This window comes from Stenella coeruleoalba (assembly GCF_951394435.1).
Source record: "Stenella coeruleoalba genome assembly, chromosome: 19".
Lineage (NCBI taxonomy): Eukaryota > Metazoa > Chordata > Mammalia > Artiodactyla > Delphinidae > Stenella > Stenella coeruleoalba.
This window is the reverse complement of record NC_137165.1, coordinates 17251998-17270358: the sequence shown is the minus strand read 5'-3', so window position 1 is coordinate 17270358 and position 18361 is coordinate 17251998.

The following is an 18361-nucleotide window of genomic DNA, read 5'->3' as shown; positions in this document are numbered from 1 at the left end:
TTCTGTGAACACTGCCCAGCTTCTTGGCCCTCCAGAGGGCTCTTAGTTGCTGATGTCTCCAGGTCTGACTCTCAGATTCCCATGAATTCTGACAGCCCCTGTGAGCCTTTGCTTGAGTTATCCAGCATTGGCTTATATAATGGACAACCACGACCTCTGACCAATACACCTCCTGGGCACTAGTTTTGGCTCTACTTCTAACATAGTGGTAAGTCATTTCACTTCCATGAGCCTCAGTTTCCTCATATGTAAAATTAGGAAATGGGACTTGATCTGTGTTCTATTGTTCAAATATTTTTCAGCCACACACACACAAAAAAAAATTGTGCGTAAACAAAATCTTCCTGAGGGGAGCAGATAAATCGCAAAACTGATCAATGCAGCACTGCTCTGGCTGAAGAATTTCAAAACTCCAGAATCCTGTCCCCTTAGCTCTTTCTCAGTAGCACCCCACTGTGACTTCTGCTCTAATATAATGGGAAAGGATTACACTTCCCCTCTCTCATTGCAGCAAAAGACAGGCTGGGTTGACTTCATTAACTCAGGGAGGCATCATGCCTTCAGTTTCTCATTGACAAAGATTTGTTTCCTCTTGAAGAAATGTGCTAATCACACGCTTATGAATTGTTTAAACACACACGCACACGCATACACACATACGCAGTCAGTCAATTTAACTGCCAAGTTTTAGGAGCACTCTTTATTGTGGAGAAGACACAACAAAATCACAAAAAGCAAACAACAAGAAAGTATTGGAATGGGGATGTCGTACTACTCTTTTGAAAGCCTCTGTGAACATATGTCTTGTCCATTTTAGATGATTTTATTAGGTCTTTGAGGGATAGAATTGAAACTGCCTTCATGATAAATACATAAATTAGTAATTTTGTGGATAAAACAAGTATAACTTTCACCACTAAGATCTTCTGTATTTACAATGGAAAAAAGACAGTCTCTTCAGCAAGTGGTGCTGGGAAAGCTGGACTGCCGTATGTAAATCAATGAAGTTAGAACACACCCTCACACCATACACAAAAATAAATGCAAAATGGCTTAAAGACTTAAAGACATGACACCATAAATCTCCTAGAAGAGAACATAGGCAAAACATTCTCTGACATAAATTGTACCAATGTTTTCTTAGGTCAGTCTCCTAAGGCCATAGAAATAAAAGCAAAAATAAACAAACGAGACCTGATCAAATGTACAAGCATTTGTACAGCAAAGGAAATCATAAACAAAATGAAAAGACAACCTATGGACTGGGAGAAAAATATTTGCAAATGATGCGACTGACAAGGGCTTAATTTCCAAAATATACAAACAGCTCATACAACTCAACAACAAAAAAACAAACAATCCAATCGAAAAAAAATGGGCAGAATGGGGCTTCCCTGGTGGCGCAGTGGTTGAGAGTCCGCCTGCCGATGCAGGGGACACGGGTTCGTGCCCCGGTCCGGGAAGATCCCACATGCCGCGGAGCGGCTGCGCCTGTGAGCCATGGCCGCTGAGCCTGCGCGTCCGGAGCCTGTTGCTCCGCAACGGGAGAGGCCACAACAGTGAGAGGCCCGCGTACCGCAGAAAAAGAAAAAAAAAAAAAGGGGGTCAGAATGGGAATTCCCTGGCAGTCCAGCGGTTAGGACTGCACACTTTCACTGCAGAAGGTACAGGTTCAATCCCTGGTCAGGGAACTAAGATCCCGCATGCCACGTGGTGCTGGAAAAAAAAAAAAAAAGGAAAGAAAACTGGGCAGAACACCTAAACAGACATTTATCTAAAGAAAACATACAGATGGCCAACGGGCACATGAAAAAATGCTCAACATCACTAATTAATTATTAGAGAAATGCAAATCAAAACTGCAATGAGGTACCACCTCACACTAGTCAGAAGGGCCATCATTTAAAAAGTCTACAATACTGGAGAGGGTGTGGAGAAAAGGGAACCCTTCTACCCTGTTGGTGGGAATGTAAGTTGGTGCAGTCACTATGGAGAACAGTATGGAGGTTCCTCAAAAAGCTAAAAATAGAATGATCCAGCAGTCCCACTCCTGGGCATATATCCCAACAAAACTATAATTTGAAAAGATACATGCACCCCAGTGTTCACAGCAGCACTATTTACAACAGCCAAGACATGGAAACAACCTAAATGCCTATTGACAGATGAATGGATAAAGAAGATGTGGTACAGGGACTTCCCTGGTGGTCCAGTGGGTAAGACTCTGAGCTCCCAAGGCAGGGGGCCTGGGTTCGATCCCTGGTCGGAGAACTAGAGCCCCTAAGTTGCATGCCACAACTAAGAGTCCACATGCCACAACTAAGAAGTCTGTGTGCCACAACTAAGAGTCTGCAACCTGCAGCTAAGACCCAGAGCAGCCTAACTAACTAACTAAATAAATACTTAAATAAAAAATGATGTGGTACATATATACAATGGAATACTACTCAGCCATAAAAAATAATGAAATAATGCCATTTACAGCAACATTGATGGACCTAGAGAATATCATACTAAATGAAGTCAGTCAGAAAAAGACAAATACCATATGAAATCACTTATATGTGGAACCTAAAATATGACACATAAGACTTCCTGGTGGTCCAGTGGGTAAGACTCTGTGCTCGCAGTACAGGGGGCCCGGGTTCTATCCCTGGTCGGGGAACTAGATCCTGTATGCATGCCACAACTAAGAGTTCACATGCTGCAAATGAGATCTGGTGCAGCTAAAATAAGTAAATAAATAAATATTTAAAATATGACACAAATGAACTTATCTACGAAACAGAGACAGACTCGCAGATATAGAGAACAGACTTGTGGTTGCCAAGGGTGGGGGAGGGATAGACTGGGAGATTGGGATTAGCAGATGCAAACTATTATATATAGAATGGATAAACAATAAGATCCTACTGTATAGCGCAGGGAACTATGTTCAATATCCTGTGATAAACCATAACGGAAAAGAATATGAAAAAGAATGTATGTATATGTATAACTGATTCACTTTGCTGTACAGCTGAAATTAACACAACATTGTAAATCAACTATTCTTCAATAAAGTAAAATTTAAAAAATATTTGGTGTATTTAGGATCATGTGAGAAACTCAACACTATCCCTCCCCTTGGCCTGTTGTACCAGGTTGTGTGCTAAGAATTTGCACACACAGTCTGGTTTACTCTCAAACAACTCTCTGGGGAGGTACCATTTCTGAGTCTTATTTTATAGCTGAGGACACTGAGGCTCAGAGAGGTTAAGTAATCTACCTAAGCTCACACAGCTAGTAAGTAGCCACTAACTTCATGGCTCCAAAGCTTTTATGCTCTCAAATATGATATTCTACTCATCTAGATAATGCTATGCCTCTGGATCTTTCAAAATGTGGAATAAGTTGACTTTATATTTGTGGTCATTCAGCTTTCTAATCCAGATATGCCTCAAAGGGGAGACCTGGAACTCATGGCCGAAGAAGCACCAGAAACCTCTGCACACCTCTTTTGGGTCCCAAATGCCTTTGCAGGGACACTAGCAGAGTCATTTCTTAAAAAGAGCAATCCTTTTAACCCTGGGCAATTTTCTTTCCCTATAGTCAGTTAAAATTTCCTCTGGGAAAGCAAACTAACTTTAATAAACCATAATTAAGAAGAGGAATTTGCAACTAAAAAGAGCTTTTTGTGAAAATGAATTCTCTGAATCTTTCTCTGTTACTCTACATATATCATCAAATAGTAACTGAAGATAATTGTGGGATTATAGGATATGGGACATGACCTTCCTCAAACAATTATGACCTTCCTCAAACAATCCTAATTAAAAAAAATATTTATTTATCTATTTATTATTTTGGTTGCACCGGGTCTTAGTTGCAGCATGCAGGATCTCTGCTGTGGCATGCGGACTTCTTAGTTGTGCCATGCATGTGGGATCTAGTTCCCCAACCAGAAATCAAAACCAGGCCCCCTGCAGTGGGAGCACAGAGTCTTACCCACTGGTCCACCAGGGAAGTCCCAACAATCCTAATTTTTAATTCTTGGTTATCAACCACTTTGTCTATGCCAGTTGTTCCCATTTCTAATAATGATGGTTCTCTGTAGATAATCCAAAGAGTATTCATCCCAGTGGAGTTCACCACTATTTGCACATCGCTGTTTTATCATTAAATGAGATAATACATATCTAGGTACTGGTCCTGCATATGCCACCATGTAACTGAATGACCTTGGATAAGTCACATAAACTCATTGGGCCTTACCTTTTTTTTTTAATTAATTAATTTATTTATTTATTTATCTTGGCTGCGTTGGGCCTTCATTGTTTCACGCAGGCTTTCTCTAGTTGTGGCGAGCGGGGGTTACTCTTCATTGTGGTGCGCGGGCTTCTCATTGCGGTGGCTTCACTTGTGGTGGAGCACGGGCTCTAGGTGCATGGGCTTCAGTAGTTGTGGTGCATGGGCTCAGCAGTTGTGGCTCGCGGGCTCTAGAGCGCAGGCTCAGTAGTTGTGGCACACGGGCTTAGTTGCTCCGCGGCATGTGGGATCTTCCCAGACCAGGGCTCAAACCCGTGTCACCTGCATTGGCAGGTGGATTCTTAACCACTGCGCCACCAGGGAAGCCCCTCCTTACTTTCTTTATCTCAAGAAATGAGGGATTTAGATGAAACACTTTATACTTCAACTTCTTTAATTCTAATTTTGCTGGTTGCTTTAAAGGACCTGAGAGCCATGCAATCCCAAATGTGTCCAGGAGAGGTCAGAGGAAGTCACTATAAGCTCTGAGGTCTACATTAATCCCAGTTACCAGTGTAAATACAGTTTTTCCCATTCTGCCCATTTTTTTAGGGACAGTTTTACGGAGTCCCTACTCTCTGTTATTTACCTGATTTTTAAGGTTGGGCCAGACATAAAGGCAGGTATTTTTCCTAAAGGATTAAAGCAGAGATGCATTGTCTGTTTTGGGCCTCTTTATCAAATATAAAACCATTTCCCAAAGGGTGAGCAAAGGTAAATTGCCTGACAGAGGTGATACAAAGGTGTACTTAGAGTTAATATAAACAGTAAGCTCGCTACAGAGAATTCCATTCATCAAAAATCTTTCTTTATAACAAAGGATTCCTAACCCTACTTAATGACCTATTTACTTTGAAAAATATTTACCTCAGCAAAACTCTTGCTTTTTTTGTGTGTGTGTGTGTGTGTGTTTTTTTTGGCCATGCAGTCTGTGGGATATTAGTTCCTCCACCAGGGATCTAACCCACAACCTCAGCAGTGAAAGCGCTGCGTCCTAACTACTGGACCGCCAGGGAATTCCCCAAAATTCTTTCTTTTTTTCCCCAGCTTTATTGAGATATAATTGACAGATAACATTGTGTAAGTTTAAGATGTACAACTTAATGAACTGATATATGTATATTGTGAGAAATGATTACCACAATAAGATTAGTTAATGCAACCATCACCTCTCATAGTTAAAATCTGAAAAATTCTCACAATGGGGTTGGACCCCATCAGAAAAATTATTCGGGAAATACACCATTACAGAGATGGAGACTTCTAGTAAATATTTAAATATGATAAGCATTGCTTTTTTAGGCAGAAACTGGAGGACTGGTTTAAATGTGAATTGAGGTGAAGGAGTTGGGAATTAAAGAAAGCCCTGTGGCCAGGTCAAACCCATCCCAGCTGTTTAAAGAAAATGCCTATACTTAGGCAGAATTAGGTGGCTAAAGATTTGAGCTCTGGGTAAAACAGATCTACGTTTGAACCTTGTTAAAGTTACTTAACCTCCCTAGAGATAAACTCCTCAGTAGACTTATCTATAAAGTGAAGATAGTGATAAAGCCTCCTAAGATTGTTCCGAGGATTAAATGAGATAATACATGTTAAGAATTTAGCAAAGCATCTGCCACCTACCACGTGATCACTAGGAGAGAGCTATTGCCATCATGTTATTGGTGAGGAGTTACTGTTTTTAGTAAAAAACAAACAAGGAAGAAAATCACATGCCTTTTTCTTTTCTTGTTTCTTTTTTTTCTTTAATGTTTTTCATTTTCTTTTTTTTAATCATGCCTTTTTCTAAACCTTTTATCTTGACTATCCCAGACTAGGTTCAATGTCTGCTGTGTGATGCAGCCATCGCAGCTGACGGACCCTGACCTGGTCCCCTGGCCCGCCGACTGGCACCACCACCCCCGTCTTGGGCACCTCTGAAGTCCAGCAGAGGTAACTGGATGCCCGATGCCCAACACACTTCCTGCCAGCCCATCAGCAACAGTCGGAGACCTTCTCCCTACGGACAGGGACCTTCCCCCCGCCAAGCCTCACCTGCAAGGGCAACGTTTGCGATGGGCCTCCAGCTCCCGGCTCAGCGGCAAGCTCTTCCTCCCGATTCTCCACCTTTGGCCTCGGGGCCTTTACTTTTTATCTAATGCAGCTCTTAGTTTTTCCTTAATGCAGCACTCAATTTGCTGATTGTCATTACTATGTTTCTCCTGCTATGCCAGGCTTTTCCAGGGTGAGGCCTGTGCCCGTCTCTCCCACCGTCATAGACCCGTGGGCCAGCCACGGAGGATGCACTGTGTTATGAGGACAGCCGAGAGCAGGGGGCCAAGAAGAGCAGGGAGCTGGGGGTATGTCCCGAGGAGAGAGAAGCTGTGTCGTGCCGTGCTTCTAGGTTGAAGTGTACAAACAGTGCAGTGAGCGGGGCCAGGGCAGGGTGTGGGTTCCTGAGAAGTTCAGAGGGGGTGAGCAGGGGGCGTGATTACACGGAACCCTCCAGACCAGATATGGTGTGCAATGCCTGGCGGAGACAGGGGTCAAACAGGGATGGGCAGAGACAGGACCTGCTACCATCTGCCCACATTCCAGAGACCATTCCAAGGACCAGTAGCCAAGGGACCTCCCAATGACTCCGGTTCAAAACTGAAGATTAAAAGCAAGACAGTTGCTTCCTTACGCTGACCATAGCTCAGAGCTCCTTGGAAAGGGTTTTAAATCTTAGGGTTTCTGTTTGCTCAAAATGAAAAGAAAGTGGGAGGAAGTACTGATTCAAAGAGAAATGTTCTGCTTCCGTCTGAAGATAACTGAATCCTGACCCTGACTCTGGCAACTGTCTTGCTGAGACCCAGCCAAGCTCTGCACTCCTCTGGCCTTGCTTTTGGTGCCTGTACCAGAGCTCCGGGGTAACAATGGCAAGCCCCTGCCTTGAGGAATGGGGGAAGCAGTGAGAGTAATTTCTGATTGCTGGTATGTGATGCCCATGTACCTCAAACACAGCATGGGAGACACGCAGTTGTCATGTGATTTAAGATGTTTTTATAAAACTAAAAAAAGATACTGGGCTTCCCTGGTGGTGCAGTGGTTGAGAGTCCGACTGCTGATGCAGGGGACGCGGGTTTGCGCCCCGGTCCGGGAAGATCCCACATGCCGCAGAGCGGCTGGGCCCGTGAGCCATGGTCGCTGAGCCTGTGCATCCGGAGCCTGTGCTCCGCAACGGGAGAGGCCACAACAGTGAGAGGCCCGCGTATAGGAAAAAAAAAAAAAAAAAAAAGATACTTCACACCCAGTAGGATGTGAGCTATCCCAAAAATCCCAGAAAATAACAAGTGTTGGTGAGGATGCGGAGAAATTGGAGCCCTTGTGCACTTTTGGTGGGACTGTAAAAGGGTGCAGATGTTGCAGAAAACAGTAGGGAGGTTCCTCAAAAAATTAAAAATAGAACGACCATATGATGTGGCAATTCCTCTTGGGGGTATATACTTGAAAGAATTGAAAACAGGGTCTTGAAGAGATATTTGTACACCCACATTCACAGCAGCATGCTTCACAACAGCCAAAGCGTGTTCATCTATGGATGAATAGATAAACAAAATGTGGTATAGACATACAATGGAATATCATTCAGCCTTGAAAAGGAGGGAAATTCTGACACATGCTACAACGTGGATGAAATTGGAGGACATTATGCTAAGGGAAATAAGCCAGGGACTTCCTTGGTGGTCCGGTGATTAAGACACTGCGCTTCCATTGCTGGGGGGAGCGGGTTCCATCCCTGGTCGGGGAACTAAGATCCCACATGCCTCGTGGCTTGGCCAAAAAAAAAAAAAAGTGTAATAAGTCAGTCATGAAAGGACAAATACCACATAATTCCATTTACATGAGATACTTAGGGTAGTTAAATTCATAGAGATCGAAAGTAGAATGGTAGCAGCCAGGGGCTGGGGGGAGGGGGTATGTAGAGTTACAGTTTAGTGGATGGAGAGTTTCCGTTTTACAAGATGACAGTAGTTGTGGGGGTGGATGGTGGTGATGGCTGCCCAACACGTGAATATACTCCTGAACTGCAAATTTAAAAGTGGTTAAGATGGTCAATTTTATGTATATTTTTCTGCAATAAAAAAAAATTGGGTAATAGATAACTAATAAGAACATACTGGGACTCCCCTGGTGGTGCAGTTGTTAAGAATCCACCTGCCAATGCAGGGGACACAGGATCGAGCCCTGGTCCGTGACGATCCCACATGCCGCGGAGCAACTAAGCCCGTGCACCACAACTACTGAGCCTGCACTCTAGAGCCCGCGAGCCACAACTACTGAGCCCACGTGCCACAACTACTGAAGTCCACGCGCCTAGAGCCCGTGCTCCTCAACAAGAGAAGCCACCGCAATGAGAAGCCTGCACGCTGCAATGAAGAGTAGCCCCCACTCGCCACAACCAGAGAAAGCCTGCACGCAGCAATGAAGACCCAACGCAGCCAAAAATAAAATTAAATCTTTAAAAAAAATACATTGAAGTAAATGAAAATAAAACATACCAAAAAATTTTTTTAAAAAAAGACCTGCTGTATAAAATAAATAAATAAAATAAAATTCAAATTTAAAAAATTGGAAAAAAAGAAAAAAATTTAGCATGTGTTGTTGGAAAAATCTCTTTGGGAAAATGTTAAAGTAAATAATGAACATGTACATTGTACGTATAATAAAAGTATGTGGAATGAAACTGAGCAGGACCCTGTGGGGCCTTCCCGGGGATAGACCTCCCCGCCCCAACCCCTTGTCCCATGTCTCTTGCTGATGGAAAAGATTTAGCCTCCTAGGGCTTCCCCAAGTTCTAAAGAGCAAATTTAATCGGAGAAGTCAGAACGAACATGCAGAATCAAAGGAAAACAGTCAAGCAAGACAAAATAATAATAGTTTAGCCATAAAAACAAAGGACCTTTGCTTCCTCCTCAAAGGCTATAGATAATAATCTGAGCCATGACCTTGAGTTGTCTTAAAGATACTGAACCCCCCATCAGGTGGAGGAAGTTAACCGCATGCTGGCCACCAGGATGTAGACCCCAGACCAGAAGGTTGACAACTGAGATTCCTGAAATATCACCCTGTTACCTCACCATCAACCAATCAGAGAACTGTCCACGAGCTGATCACGCATCCTGTGACGCATTCCATCACACTGTCTTTAAAACCCCTTCCCTGAAAGCCACTGGGGAGTTCGGGTCTTTTGAACATCGTTCTCTTTGCTTGGCGCCATGCAATAAACACTGTACTTTTCTTCACCACAACCCAGTGTCAGTGGATTGGCTTTGCTGCGCTTCGGGCAAGCAGACCCAAGTATGGTTCAGTAACAGGAACCTCACAAGGGCAATAACGCTGTTCCTTCCATTTTATAGACAAGGAGAATGAGCCGTAGGGAGAATTAGGCAATTTGCCTAAGTGTAGACAGCTACTAAACAGCAGGTCCCAGGCATGCGTGACTGCAAACCTGGTGCTCTTAAACTCCTTCTGGGTCTCTTCTCTTACAGGGAACCCCCTGCTTTGCTCATCCTGTTTCAGCAGCACTGGCAAGCTTGGGGTTCCCCCGCAGTCCTGCCTCAGGACCTTTGCAGGTGCTGCTCTCTCCACCTGGAATGTGATTCCCCCAGATACCTATCTACACGGCTCCTTCCTCCATCACTCCTTCAGGTCTCTGCCCACCTGTTACCTTATTACAGAGGAGGCCGTCCCCCAACACAGTAAACTAGTATACCTCCTCTCCCCCTCCCTCTCCCCCTCCCTCTCCCCCTCCCTCTCCCCTCCCTCTCCCCCTCTCTTTCCCCCTCCCTTTCCCCCTCTCTTTCTTGCTGCTCTTCATCCCTTACTGGTTTGATTGTTCTTTGCCTGTCTCCCCACTGGGACAGTAGTCCATAAGGTCAGAGGTTTTCTTTTGCCCATGGCTGTATCTTCTGTCTCAATGAATGAGTGAATGAATGGGTGGCTACTGCGATTAGCTTAGCGTGGCTGATGGGCGGAGCAGAGCCATAGGGCTCTAGATGCCAAGATTTGAGGGAAAGCCACCTCCAAGCCCACTGATTAAACTGTACAGCAGGGCCCAGTTCCAGAAGCAGTTCAACAGCCAGGAGTGACACCCGCCTCCCTCCCTCTTCCCCATTCCACTCTTTATCAGAAGACTCACTCTCCCCCCCACTCCACCCTCAGTAAACACTTTCCCCTTTGGACCTTTTCTGCTCAATGTCTGGATCACAAAGTACTAAAAGTTAGTCTAACTGGGCATGGAAGTGAAGTTTCCGGGGTTGGGTGGGGGGTGAAGGTGGGAGAAGAAAATTCTGTAAACACCACCTGTTTTATCCCTGAAATCCCCATGTGATCCCTCTGGGGGAAAAGAAAACTTCCTTTTGGCTGGTCAACTAGAGCTGACTTTTCAAGACTGGCTCAGACTTCCTTGCCTGCACCCCACCCCCTGCCCCTATTCTATTCCAGGTTAATGCCCCTCCTTGACGGCCGCAGTGTTGTGTTGTCACAGCTCTTTGCTTACTTAGTTTTAATTCTTTTGGCTGTGTTGGGCTTTCTCTTGCTGCGGAGGGCGGGGGCTACTCTTCGTTGCGGTGCACAGACTACTCATTGCGGTGGCTTCTCTAGCTGCAGAGCACGGGCTCTAGGCGCGCCGGCTTCAGTAGTTGCAGCACACAGGCTCGGTAGTTGCAGCACGTGGGCTTAGTTGCTCTGCAGCATGTGGAATCTTCCTGGACCAGGGGTCGAACCCATCCCCTGCATTGGCAGGCAGATTCTTAACCACTGCCACCAGGGAAGTCTCCTTTGCTTATTTATTTATCACACCTTTATTGTCTCCTCTGCTGCAAACTGAAGGGCTTGCCTTTCTTCCTGGGGCCTCAGGGCCATCACAGCCTCTTGCAGATGGCAAGTTCTCAAAGGATTGTTTGTTGATGAAATAAAAGGGGAGATGGGAAGGTGACCGACCTCACATGTTGAGGGCCAGCACTACACATTGTAAAGTAGTGCTGTGGTTTTCTCCTATGTCTTCTCTAGCTACCAATACCAATGCCAGCCCAGAGTCCCAGAGGTCGCTGAGATTTATTGGGGATATATATCTGACTCAAGACAAATGGTGCTTTACCTGCAAAACTAGTGTTGCTGATAGCAGGTTAATTCCGAATTAGCCCAGCGGGTAAAGCACCAGCTTCTGGGTCCTCTCCCTCCTTCCTTCCCTCCCTCCCTCCAGCCCAGGAGTTATTGTTGAACCATCTTCCCCAGGCTAACTCCGCAGTGGGGGAGGTGAGGAGTTAGATTTTAAAGAGGGAGGGGTGGTGGGGGAGCCCTGAGCGTGGGGGACCCCCACTGGAAACCCCAGCCAGGGACTGATGACTCATCTTTCTCCCAGCTCCCTCTGGCTCCCCGGGAAGGAGGGCCCCTGGCTGGGACGGTTCAGGAATGGTCTCAGTCACATTCAGAAAGAACCTGGATAACTCTGTTGCTGTTTTCCGGGTTTTGTTTTCACCCCACCTGCAGAACTGGTCCACCTTCATTCCTGGCCCAGCCAACCTGACAGGAGAGCAGTGACCCAGTGACCATCCCCTCACCAAGCGGCGCCCTCACCAGAAGGACTGCCATCCTGATGCCTGGTGTGCGTGTAGGGCGGGGTGCTGGTGCTGGTGGTGCTGTGGGTGGCTTTAGGCAGCGCCTACACTTTGAGAAGCCCTGGTCGAGACTGGAGCCAGCTTTCCCAAACTTGCCGGGCATCCCCTGGAGGTTCTGATTAGGCAGATCCGGGGATGCCCTGAAATCTACATTGGAAGCCCTCCGATGATTTCATAACCAATGAAAATCAAACTCATTAGCATCTGGCCCCTTCCTACCCGCTGGGCCTAATTTCCCGAGCCCGGCCCTGTGCTATATGTGGTGAGCTCTGCCTACGACACCCTTTCTCACCCTCAGCACCCATGTGCGGAGCTCTCCATCCATCGAGTCAGCGGAGGCTGGGTTTCCATCACCCTCAGCACCTCTGCAGAGTTAGGTGCGTTCTCTTCTGCTCCCACAGCTCTGTGTGTGTTTCCCACCTGGAGCCTATGGCGGACACTCTGCAGGTTGGACCCAAAGCCCTTCCAACTTTCTCTTTCCTTGGTTTACTCCTTCATTGAAAACACACCTTCTCACCTCCCTTGCACTTGGAAGCTACCAGACAGCTCTGGCCAGTGGTGAATAAGCACAAGTCCCCCAGGGTTTCTGGAAAGCCTCAGCTTTCATGGTCCCAGGACTGCACCTTTTCTTCTTCTGACGTGGCTGCAGTGGCTGGATCTGTCATCTTGGCACTTGGAGGGAAAGGCCAAGGGAATCAGAGCCTTCCACCCTTGTACTCTGGGGCCACTGGGCCACCAGCAACACCCCACTTCCAGACTGCTTATGGGGGTGGGGCGTGGTCAACCCTTATTTATGAATAAACCAACCTTTATTTATGAATAAACTAATAGTTGGCCTTTCTTTGGTTCTAAGTAGAATTGTTACCAAGGCTGTAGCCCCAGAATCCTACCCCTGCCCTGTCCTCAAATGGAAACCAACAGCTCTTATCTAAGTTTCAGCAGGAAGCTGCAAAGAGAAAAAAACAAGAACTAGTTATAACCATCTAGGCCCAAGGTGGCAGAAGATGTGACTTCCAGTAGACCTTGAGCCTCATTATAAGCTCATTGTAATACATTAACTAAATGACACACCCACCAGCGCCATGACAGTTGACAGTTGCCATGACAACAATCAGAAAAGCCCAAACAAGGACTGAAGAGGAGTGCTGCGTCAATTCCGTCAATTCCGGGGCCAAACCACACCACCGTTCTTGGATGTCACGAATAATCCTCCCACTCTTTCCAATTCCCTCCCTCTTACCTTAACCCTCCTATATATTTGGTGTCTCTGCCTGAATTGGGTTGGGAAGTTTTGATTTGCAAACAAAGCTCCCTCTTCTCTGTCCTTTGACCACTGAATAAAGCTTGTGCTGTTCAGCACGGGTTTCGTCACTGGCTGCGCGAATCCGCTTGGAAAGAGAACCTCCCTGGTCAAGACAAGGAGTCTCGGCCCAGGCGAGGACCCCGGGGCAGGTCCAGTCAATCAATTTGGTAACAGAGTGAGTTCGCTAAGTGATACACAGCAAAGGTGCCTGCTTTCCCTGGGACAGCCTCAGTTCATACCTGTTTTCAGGATGAAATTACTAAATTGGCATCCCTTTCATTCTCGAAAGTGTTCTGGTTTGAATTGTAAATTACCCTTTGCATTTTTCTTTTTGCATTAGATGTATTTCATTCCAACTTTTACTAAACTAAATGCGAAACTTCGTAAGTATTAATTAATCCACCCAGCCTCCCTCAAATGAAAATAAGGGCCATGGTGTTGCAGCTAAAGCCTGGGAAAATGATATGCAACTTATAGCTCAGGAAATGTTGGCCATCACTGGTGAGACCCATGTTAGCCCCAGAGAAAACTGGTAAAATCCTTAACATATAAAAAAACCTTGGCTTGAACTTGAAGATATACACATGTGTTCTTCTCTGTTCTCACTTTAATATCAGAGTTCAGCAGTAAAACTTCCTGTTTTAAATTATCCCATTTCTCTCATATCCTCTTGTATTTTGCTAGACTGACCTCACAGAGGGCAGGGATATTTGCTTGTCAGGTTTCATGCTGCCATAGACTCAGTGCTCGGAGAACATTTGTAGGAAGAACTGGATCCCTCTGACAATGTCTCAGAATCCGAGCTTCTAAGATTACACAGGTGGTCTTTAACTTATTTCAAGGCATTTAGGATCAGAAGAAGGTTTTCGTGTTAAACATGTCTGCAGAAGCCCAAGTGCTCCTCAAAAATACTTGGATTTGTAACTGAGTTGGATTCCTAAGTTTTCCCCATCACTAAAAATCTGATTCCATGAAATCCCCCGTGAACATCACCCCAGATATCATCTAGGACAGTAACACTGACCTTCTAAAGACCCTCTGCCTCTAAATAGCAGAGACACTGACAGTCCCGCAAAAAGTAGTATAACCTGATGTTCTGGTGAGGGTCCCATGATCACACCATTAGTCTGACGGTCTTAGGAGATGAGAATCCAGCTGTCTTACCAACAAGCCATGGGAACTGCTCATAATCTGAGTTGCTGATTTATACAGTTGATCAGTATCACTCACCAATCTAAAATCCTTTCAGTGGCTTCTCACTGTGTTGGGGATAAAGTCCAGGGATTCAAGTTGCCAGGATGCTTCAGGAGCCCTAAATGACCTATCCCATCCCTTCAGGCTGATGTCCACCAATTCCACCTTCCTTGCATTTTCACACAAGCCCCACACCTTATTAATGGTCCCTCTGCTTGGAATGCCTTCCCTCACCTGACTAGCTCCTACTCATCCGTCAGAAGCCACCTCCTCTGGGAGGCCTTCCCAGGTTGAAGAGAGGTGAGCAACAACCTCTAACCAGACAGAGAAATCAGAATGCCCCCAAATGGGGGGGTTGAACAAATACACTATTGTGTAAAATGAAATAAAAATGGAGATGTGAGTTTTCTTATTTCTCTATTAAGCAGTTTAAAAATACTGTAATTACATTATGTTCATGGTCAAATACTCAAGAGTGTACAGGGAAGAGTTAATCTCTCACTTCCTCCTGACTCCAGTCTTCCCTGAGGCCCCCACTGCTGTCAGTTTCTTGGGTGGTTTTCCAGAGATGTTCCACATATACATAGGTATATAAAAGTTGAAGTGAGAGAGTTAAGAGGGGACACGAAATCCATTTAAGACATGGTTCCTGCTCCTGAGAAACTCACAGCCTTCTTGGGACAGTCAGTCAGTCCCAACCCATTAGCTGGCAGCATGGAGCAGTATGTGGGAACCTGTATGGTCCTCACTCAAGGCCACTCAGAGCCAGGATCCAAGGCCCAAGCCCAGGCTGATTTCATAAACCGTCACCATCCGTAAGTAAAGACCATGCCACCCATAAGTAGAATGAAGACATGCTTCCCAGACCCAGTCCCTATAAATAGCTTGAATACACATATTTTAATCCTTGTTTTGTAGAGTTCCAGCTCTTGGGCTTTTAAAGCTGGGATACAGCTGAGTCTGGGGTTGGAAACCAGGACTGGCACGGGGCAATAAAATTAACCATGCGTCAAGCTTTTTTGCTTGAACTATAGTTACAAGTTATTACAGGAAAAACAAAAATAGCCTATTAAGTGGAGCCACTGTGATGAAACTTAGGCTCCAAGAACAGGAACCATGTGGAAATGTGGCATCTTTTGATCTGCATCTTCACCTAGACCATCTGATAAATGAGGAAACCCATGGAGGGAAAATGACTTGTCTAAGGTCAGCGGGTTAGTTTTGACAAAATGAAGACTAAAGCATGTGGTTCCAACTTCTGGGTTGAGTGCAGTGTCCACAGCACGGCCTCCCCCAACACAAAAGAACAATGTGAGTACGTTAATATCCTTCCCTGACACACGGTCTGGGTCCCTTCTCTTACTTCAAGTGGAAACTGATGAGAAAGTCAGGCTTGGAAGGTCAGGTCAGGGACTCAACTACTACTGGCTGTCATGGTTCCCAGCTGGAATCCATAGAAATGGAATGACTGAATTAAGCAGAAAATGTCTCAAAAGGTTAATGGGCAGTTCACAGAACCATCAGATGCCTGAGGACTAGGCTCAAAGCTACACAGTCAGAAACATCACCCCAGATAGAAGCTTCATGTGTGCCATGCCCCCGCAACACCAGGAATCCAGATCTGCTACACTCTCCCCACTGAAACATAGGAAGTGCTGGGGCCAAAAAAAAAAAGGAGACAGAGAGAGAGGGAGGGAGAGAGAAATGTCCTCCGGCTACTTGAGCTGGTGCACAAGGAAGACAGGTCCTGGAGCTGGCAGCTGGGGAGAGGAGAGCCCTCGGCAGGGACAGCGGACAGGTGGGTCTAGCCAAAAAGTGCAATTTGACTTCGTGGTACAGAAACGTGGTGTGAGAGGCATAACTCCACCGTCCCCAACACCCCAGGACAAGAGTTGCCAAATGCAAGTCACATGCTGGGGGAAATTGCAAACACAATTTGCAATTGTGCAAGGGAAATTGAGCAATCCCAAGGAGAAATGAAGTCCTTAATATGTTCCGGGAGGAAGGGAAGGTTCATTTCTCCCAAGCTTGGTTGAGAGATCATTTGACGGGGGAGGAGGAGGAAGAGGCTAATGCGTGACAAACACTCGCCTTCTTTGAAGGCCAGGCAGGAGCTGGACTGTAGCTGACATATCTCCTGTAATATGGAGAAGAGTATCAACTTCGAGGAAGAAAGGGAAACGGTACAATCTGGATAAGTTGGGAGAGGTCGGGGAAAGACTCCTTTCCACTTGTCGCACCCTCCTGGCTTCTCTCCCTCTCACAAACCTCTCTTAGAAGGAGGAGGTGGCAGGCCGTGCAGGGCTGCCTAAGCCTCGCCTCCTGCTTTCCTTCCAGTGGGGTCTCCGGCCAGCTGGCCAGCTGCAAGCACAGCTGTAAAGGAGCCAGCCCTGGAGCGAGGCTCAGGGCTTCCAGCATTTCTGACCAGGTGCGGTGAGGGGGGCGGGGGCGGGGGGGATGCAGTGGGGTGGGTGGTGGTCTAATTCTGGGGGTGGTATTAGGAAGTTGGTCATTGCCTAGTTCACCTAAATCTACATCACTAAATCAAGATACCTCGATTTTAGACTTGGTCAGTTCTCTGGAATTCAGTTTATACAGTCACGGAAATTCACTGATAGCGTTGAAAGAAGTCTTTCAATTTGTTTCTCATTCTGGACCACACTGCCAGCAAGGCACTTCATATTAAGTATTTAAAATATAAATTTCTAATTGCCTTCCAAGAGTGGCACAATAATAGCTCATTTTCTGTATACCTGTATCAGTATAGAGAGCTAAAATAATTTGGTAAATGGCAACATTAAAAATAGGCTGCAGGGCTTCCCTGGTGGCACAGTGGTTAGGAATCCGCCTGCCAGTGCAGGGGACACGGGTTCAATCCCTGGTCCAGGAAGATCCCACACACCGCGGAGCGACTAAGCCCGTGTGCCGCAACTACTGAGCCCGCACGCCACAACTACTGAAGCCTGCGTGCCTACCGCCCATGCTCCGCAGCAAGAGAAGCCACCACAATAAGAAGCCCGCGCACCACAACAAAGAGTAGCCCCCGCTCACCGCAACTAGAGAGAGCCCGCGTGCAGCAACGAAGACCCAACGCAGCCAAAAATAAATAAAATTTAAAAAATATATAGGCTGCAAGTTTTGTAAGCCAAGGCATCAGACCCTGCAGGTTGACTAATCTAATACCAATTCCCAATTCCATTCTCCTTGGCCTCTTCCATCATATAGTCTGGGTGGGGAAATACTCTCTTTCCGAGAATTTCTTGCAGCTGAGAGTGCTACGTGACATAGTTCTGGCCAATAAAGTAGAACCCTGAGAGCTTCTGGGAAAACTTTTGCTTCCTTGACAAATGGGACCAAAGCTGCTGGTGCTACCCCCATTCACCCTCATTCTTACCTCGAATGAGGCCATGATGCTTGGAACTACAGTGACCATCTTAGGGGTAAGAGGTGGTACATGGGTCCCAAAGCTAGCTTGTTAGAGATGATGAATGAGGAAGATAGAAATTGCTTGGGGTCCAGTGGAACCAATACCAACATCACCTCCAGACTTCTTACTATGCCAGGAAACAAACTCATTTCTTGAACAATAAATCAGGTTTTAGGTAATTGGTAGCCTAAAGCATTTCTGCCTGACACTCCCTATTTTGGCACCTCTTCATTTTTGAATGTAGAAGAGCTGTCAAAAAGTGGAAATGGCTGGACTTCCCTGGTGGCACAGTGGTTAAGAATCCGCCTGCCAATGCAGGGGACACGGGTTCGAGCCCTGGTCCGTGAAGATCCCACATGCCGCGGAGCAACAAAGCCCATGTGCCACAACTACTGAACCTGAGCTCTAGAGCCTGTGAGCCACAACTGCTGAGCTCTCATGCCACAACTACTGAAGCCTGTGCACCTAGAGCCTGTGCACCTAGAGCCCGTGCTCTGCAACAAGAGA